This window comes from Heterodontus francisci, unplaced genomic scaffold, assembly GCF_036365525.1.
Source record: "Heterodontus francisci isolate sHetFra1 unplaced genomic scaffold, sHetFra1.hap1 HAP1_SCAFFOLD_72, whole genome shotgun sequence".
NCBI lineage: Eukaryota > Metazoa > Chordata > Chondrichthyes > Heterodontiformes > Heterodontidae > Heterodontus > Heterodontus francisci.
The window spans coordinates 1,877,728-1,886,649 of NW_027140794.1; positions in this window are offsets into that span (position 1 = coordinate 1,877,728).

Below are 8,922 nucleotides of genomic sequence, written 5' to 3' on the forward strand. Positions count from 1 at the left end.
ACAATACAAAATTCTGACACCTAGTGTCACAGACACACACTGACACCCAGTAACAGAAACAAACACACACTGACACCCAGAAACACAGAGAACCACTGATACGCAGTAACAAAGACATACACTGACACCAAGTAACACAGCCACACAGTGACACCCAGTAACAAAGACATACACTGACACCAAGTCTCAAAGACATACACTGACACCAAGCAACAAAGACATACACCGACACCAAGTAACAAATACATACACTTACACCAAGTAACAAAGACAGACAATTACACCAAGTAACAAACACATACACTGACACCAAGTAACACAGACACACACTTACACCAAGTAACAAAGACAGACTCTTTCACCAAGTAACAAAGACATACACCGACACCAAGTAACAAATACATACACTTACACCAAGTAACAAAGACAGACAATTACACCAAGTAACAAACACATACACTGACACCAAGTAACAAACACATACACTGACACCCAGTAACAAAGACATACACTGACACCAAGTAACAAAGACATACACTGACACCAAGTAACATGACATACACTTACACCAAGTAAAATAGACACACACTTACACCAAGGAACACAGACATACACTGACACCAAGTAACAAAGACAGACAATTACACCAACTAACAAAGAAATAAACTTACACCAAGTATTTTGACATACACTGATTCCCAGTAACAAAGACACAGACCTGCAGCAAGTAACAAAGACATACACTGATACCCAGTAACACAGACACACACTTACACCAAGTAACAAAGACAGTCACTGATACCCAGTAACACAGACACACACTTACTCCAAGTAACAAAGACATACACTTACACCAAGAAACACAGGCATACACTTACACCAAGTATTTTGACTTACACTTACACCAAGTAACAAAGACATACACTGACACCCAGAAACAAAGACATACACTGACACCAAGTCACAAACACATACACTGACACCAAGTAACAAAGACATACACTTACACCAAGTAACAAAGACACATACTGACACCCAGTTAGAAACACACACTGACCCCCAGTAACACAGACATACACTGACCCCCAGTAACACAGACATACACTGACACCAAGTCACAAAGACACACACTGACACCCAGTAACAAATAGATACAATGTCACCAAGGCACAAAGACATACACTGACACCAAGTAACAAACACATACACTGATACCCAGTATCACAGACTCTCACTTACACCCAGTAACAAAGACATACACTGACACCAAGTCACAAAGACAGACAATTACACCAATTAACAAAGACATACACTTACACCAAGTATTTTGACATACACTGACACCAAGTAACAAAGACATACACTGATACCCAGTAACACAGAAACACACTTACACCAAGTAACAAAGACATACACTGATACCCAGTAACACAGGCACGCACTGAAACCCAGTAACACAGACATACACTGACACCAAGTCACAAAGACACACACTGATACCCAGGAACACAGACACAAACTGACACACAATAACAAAGACATACACTGATACCAAGTCACAAAGACATACACTGATACCCAGTAACACAGACACACACTGACACCCAGTAACAAACACAGACACTGATACAAAGTCACAAAGACATACACTGATACCCAGTAACACAGACACACACTGACACCCAATAACAAAGACATACACTGACACCAAGTCACAAAGACATACACTGATACCCAGTAACACAGACGCACACTGACAACAAGTAACAAAGTCATACACTGACACCCAGTAACAATGACATACACTGACACCAAGTCTCAAAGACATACACTGACACCAAGTAACAAAGACATACACTGACACCAAGCAACAAAGACATACACCGACACCAAGTAACAAATACATACACTTACACCAAGTAACAAAGACAGACAATTACACCAAGTCACAAACACATACACTGACACCAGTAACACAGACACACACTTACACCAAGTAACAAAGACAGACTCTTTCACCAAGTAACAAACACATACACTGACACCAAGTAACAAACACATACACTGACACCCAGTAACAAAGACATACACTGACACCAAGTAACAAAGACATACACTGACACCAAGTAACATGACATACACTTACACCAAGTAAAAAAGACACACACTTACACCAAGGAACACAGACATACACTGACACCAAGTAACAAAGACAGACAATTACACCAACTAACAAAGACATAAACTTACACCAAGTATTTTGACATACAATGATTCCCAGTAACAAAGACACAGACTTGCAGCAAGTAACAAAGACATACACTGATACCCAGTAACACAGACACACACTTACACCAAGTAACAAAGACAGACACTGATACCCAGTAACACAGACACACACTTACTCCAAGTAACAAAGACATACACTTACACCAAGTAACACAGACATACACTTCCACCAAGTATTTTGACTTACACTTACACCAGGTAACAAAGACATACACTGACACCCAGAAACAAAGACATACACTGACACCAAGTCACAAACACATACACTGACACCAAGTAACAAAGACATACACTTACACCAAGTAACAAAGACACACACTGACACCCAGTTAGAAACACACACTGACCCCCAGTAACACAGACATACACTGACCCCCGGTAACACAGACATACACTGACACCAAGTCACAAAGACACACACTGACACCCAGTAACAAAAAGATACAATGTCACCAAGTCACAAAGACATACACTGACACCAAGTAACAAACACATACACTGATACCCAGTATCACAGACTCTCACTTACACCAAGTAACAAAGACAGACACTGACACCAAGTCACAAAGACACACACTGACACCCAGTAACAAAGACATACACTGACACCAAGTCACAAAGAAAGACAATTACACCAATTAACAAAGACATACACTTACACCACGTATTTTGACATACACTGACACCAAGTAACAAAGACATACACTGATACCCAGTAACACAGAAACACACTTACACCAAGTAACAAAGACATACACTGATACCCAGTAACACAGGCACACACTGACACCCAGTAACACAGACATACACTGACACCAAGTCACAAAGACACACACTGATACCCAGGAACACAGACACACACTGACACACAATAACAAAGACATACACTGATACCAAGTCACAAAGACATACACTGATACCCAGTAACACAGACACACACTGACACCCAGTAACAAACACAGACACTGATACAAAGTCACAAAGACATACACTGATACCCAGTAACACAGACACACACTGACACCCAATAACAAAGACATACACTGACACCAAGTCACAAAGACATACACTGACACCCAGTAACACAGACGCACACTGACAAGAAGTAACAAAGTCATACACTGACACCCATTAACAATGACATACACTGACACCAAGTAACAAAGTCATACACTGACACCCAGAAACAAATACATACACTGACACCAAGTCACAAGCACATACACTGACACCAAGTAACAAAGACATACACTTACACCAAGTAACAAAGACATACACTGATACCCAGTAACACAGACACACACAGACACCAGTTAGAAACACACACTGACCCCCAGTAACACAGACACACACTGACCCCCAGTAACACAGACATACACTGACACAAAGTCACAAAGACACACACTGACACCCAGTAACAAATAGATACACTGTCACCAAGTCACAAAGACATACACTGACACCAACTATCAAAGACATACACTGACACCAAGTCTCAAAGACACACACTGACACCCAGTAACAAAGACATACACTGACACCAAGTCACAAAGACAGACAATTACACCAAGTAACAAAGACATACACTTACACCCAGAAACAAAGACATACACTGACACCAAGTCACAAACACATACACTGACACCAAGTAACAAAGACATACACTTACACCAAGTAACAAAGACATACACTGATACCCAGTAACACAGACACACACTGACACCCAGTTAGAAACACACACTGACCCCCAGTAACACAGACACACACTGACCCCCAGTAACACAGACATACACTGACACCAAGTCACAAAGACACACACTGACACCCAGTAACAAATAGATACACTGTCACCAAGTCACAAAGACATACACTGACACCAACTAACAAAGACATACACTGACACCAATTCTCAAAGACACACACTGACACCCAGTAACAAAGACATACACTGACACCAAGTCACAAAGACAGACAATTACACCAAGTAACAAAGACATACACTTACACCAAGTATTTTGACATACACTGACACCAAGTGACAAAGACATACACTGATACCCAGTAACACAGAAACACACTTACACCAAGTAACAAAAGCATACACTGATACCCAGTAACACAGGCACAAACTGACACCCAGTAACACAGACATACACTGACACCATTTCACAAAGACATACACTGATACCCAGGAACACAGACACACACTGACACCCAGTAACAAAGACATACACTGATACCAAGTCACAAAGACATACACTGATACCCAGTAACACAGACACACACTGACACCCAGTAACAAAGACACACACTTGCACCAAGTAACAAAGACATACACTGATACCCAGTAACACAGACACACACTTACACCAAGTAACAAAGACAGACACTGATACCCAGTAACACAGACACACACTTACTCCAAGAAACAAAGACATACACTTACACCAAGTAACACAGACATACACTTACACCAAGTATTTTGACTTACACTTCCACCAAGTACAAAGACATACACTGACGCCCAGAAACAAAGACATACACTGACACCAAGTCACAAACACATACACTGACACCAAGTAACAAAGACATACACTTACACCAAGTAACAAAGACACACACTGACACCCAGTTAGAAACACACACTGACCCCCAGTAACACAGACACACACTGACCCCCAGTAACACAGACATACACTGACACCAAGTCACAAAGACATACACTGACACCCAGTAACAAATAGATACAATGTCACCAAGTCACAAAGACATACACTGACACTAAGTAACAAACACATACACTGATACCCAGTATCAGAGACTCTCACTTACACCAAGTAACAAAGACATACACTGACACCAAGTCACAAAGACACACACTGACACCCAGTAACAAAGACAGACACTGACACCAAGTCACAAAGACAGACAATTACACCAAGTAACAAAGACATACACTTACACCAAGTATTTTGACATACACTGACACCAAGTAACAAAGACATACACTGATACCCAGTAACACAGAAACACACTTACACCAAGTAACAAAGACATACACTGATACCCAGTAACACAGGCACACACTGACACCCAGTAACACAGACATACACTGACACCATTTCACAAAGACATACACTGAACCCAGGAACACAGACACACACTGACACCCAGTAACAAACACAGACACTGATACCAAATCACAAAGACATACACTGATACCCAGTAACACAGACACACACTGACACCCAGTAACAAACACAGACACTGATACTAAGTCACAAAGACATACACTGACACCAAGTAACACAGCCACACAGTGACACCCAGTAACAAAGACATACACTGACACCAAGTCTCAAAGACATACACTGACACCAAGTAACAAAGACATACACTGACACCAAGCAACAAAGACATACACCGACAACAGGTAACAAATACATACACTTACACCAAGTAACAAAGACAGACAATTACACCAAGTAACAAACACATACACTGACACCAAGTAACACAGACACACACTTACACCAAGTAACAAAGACAGACTCTTTCACCAAGTAACAAAGACATACACCGACACCAAGTAACAAATACATACACTTACACCAAGTAACAAAGACAGACAATTACACCAAGTAACAAACACATACACTGACACCAAGTAACAAACACATACACTGACACCCAGTAACAAGGACATACACTGACACCAAGTAACAAAGACATACACTGACACCAAGTAACATGACATACACTTACACCAAGTAAAAAAGACACACACTTACACCAAGGAACACAGACATACACTGACACCAAGTAACAAAGACATACACTTACACCAAGTAAAAAGACAGACAATTACACCAACTAACAAAGACATAAACTTACACCAAGTATGTTGACATACACTGACACCAAGTAACAAAGACATACACTGATTCCCAGTAACAAAGACACACACTTGCACCAAGTAACAAAGACATACACTGATACTCAGTAACACAGACACACACTTACTCCAAGAAACAAAGACATACACTTACACCAAGTAACACAGACATACACTTACACCAAGTATTTTGACTTACACTTACACCAAGTAACAAAGACATACACTGACACCCAGAAACAAAGACATACACTGACACCAAGTCACAAACACATACACTGACACCAAGTAAAAAAGACATACACTTACACCAAGTAACAAAGACACACACTGACACCCAGTTAGAAACACACACTGACCCCCAGTAACACAGACATACACTGACCCCCAGTAACACAGACATACACTGACACCAAGTCACAAAGACACACACTGACACCCAGTAACAAATAGATACAATGTCACCAAGTCACAAAGACATACACTGACACCAAGTAACAAACACATACACTGATACCCAGTATCACAGACTCTCACTTACACCAAGTAACAAAGACATACACTGACACCAAGTCACAAAGACACACACTGACACCCAGTAACAAAGACATACACTGACACCAAGTCACAAAGACAGACAATTACACCAAGTAACAAAGACATACACTTACACCAAGTATTTTGACATACACTGACACCAAGTAACAAAGACATACACTGATACCCAGTAACACAGAAACACACTTACACCAAGTAACAAAGACATACACTGATACCCAGTAACACAGGCACACACTGACACCCAGCAACACAGACATACACTGACACCAAGTCACAAAGACACACACTGATACCCAGGAACACAGACACACACTGACACACAATAACAAAGACATACACTGATACCAAGTCACAAAGACATACACTGATACCCAGTAACACAGACACACACTGACACCCAGTAACAAACACAGACACTGAAACAAAGTCACAGAGACATAAACTGATACCCAGTAACACAGACACACACTGACACCCAATAACAAAGACATACACTGACACCAAGTCACAAAGACATACACTGATACCCAGTAACACAGACGCACACTGACAACAAGTAACAAAGTCATACACTGACACCCAGTAACAATGACATACACTGACACCAAGTAACAAAGACATACACTGACACCCAGAAACAAAGACATACACTGACACCAAGTCACAAACACATACACTGACACCAAGTAACAAAGACATACACTTACACCAAGTAACAAAGACATACACTGATACCCAGTAACACAGACACACACTGACACCCAGTTAGAAACACACACTGACCCCCAGTAACACGGACACACACTGACCCCCAGTAACACAGACATACACTGACACCAAGTCACAAAGACACACACTGACACCCAGTAACAAATAGATACACTGTCACCAAGTCACAAAGACATACACTGACACCAACTAACAAAGACATACACTGACACAAAGTCTCAAAGACACACACTGACACCCAGTAACAAAGACATACACTGACACCAAGTCACAAAGACAGACAATTACACCAAGTAACAAAGACATACACTTACACCAAGTATTTTGACATACACTGACACCAAGTAACAAAGACATACACTGATACCCAGTAACACAGAAACACACTTACACCAAGTAACAAAGACATACACTGATACCCAGTAACACAGGCACACACTGACACCCAGTAACACAGACATACACTGACACCATTTCACAAAGACATACACTGATACCCAGGAACACAGACACACACTGACACCCAGTAACAAAGACATACACTGATACCAAGTCACAAAGACATACACTGATACCCAGTAACACAGACACACACTGACACCCAGTAACAAACACAGACACTGATACCAAGTCACAAAGACATACACTGATACCCAGTAACACAGACACACACTTACACCCAGTAACAAAGACACACACATGCACCAAGTAACAAAGACATGCACTGATACCCAGTAACACAGACACACACTTACACCAAGTAACAAAGACAGACACTGATACCCAGTAACACAGACACACACTTACTCCAAGAAACAAAGACATACACTTACACCAAGTAACACAGACATACACTTACACCAAGTATTTTGACTTACACTTCCACCAAGTAACAAAGACATACACTGACACCCAGAAACAAAGACATACACTGACACCAGGTCACAAACACATACACTGACACCAAGTAACAAAGACATACACTTACACCAAGTAACAAAGACACACACTGACACCCAGTTAGAAACACACACTGACCCCCAGTAACACAGACATACACTGACCCCCGGTAACACAGACATACACTGACACCAAGTAACAAAGACATACACTGACACCAAGCAACAAAGACATACACCGACACCAAGTAACAAATACATACACTTACACCAAGTAACAAAGACATACACTGACACCAAGTAACACAGACACACACTTACACCAAGTAACAAAGACAGACTCTTTCACCAAGTAACAAAGACATACACCGACACCAAGTAACAAATACATACACTTACACCAAGTAACAAAGACAGACAATTACACCAAGTAACAAACACATACAATGACACCAAGTAACAAAGGCATACACTGACACCAAGTAACATGACATACACTTACACCAAGTAAAAAAGACACACACTTACACCAAGGAACACAGACATACA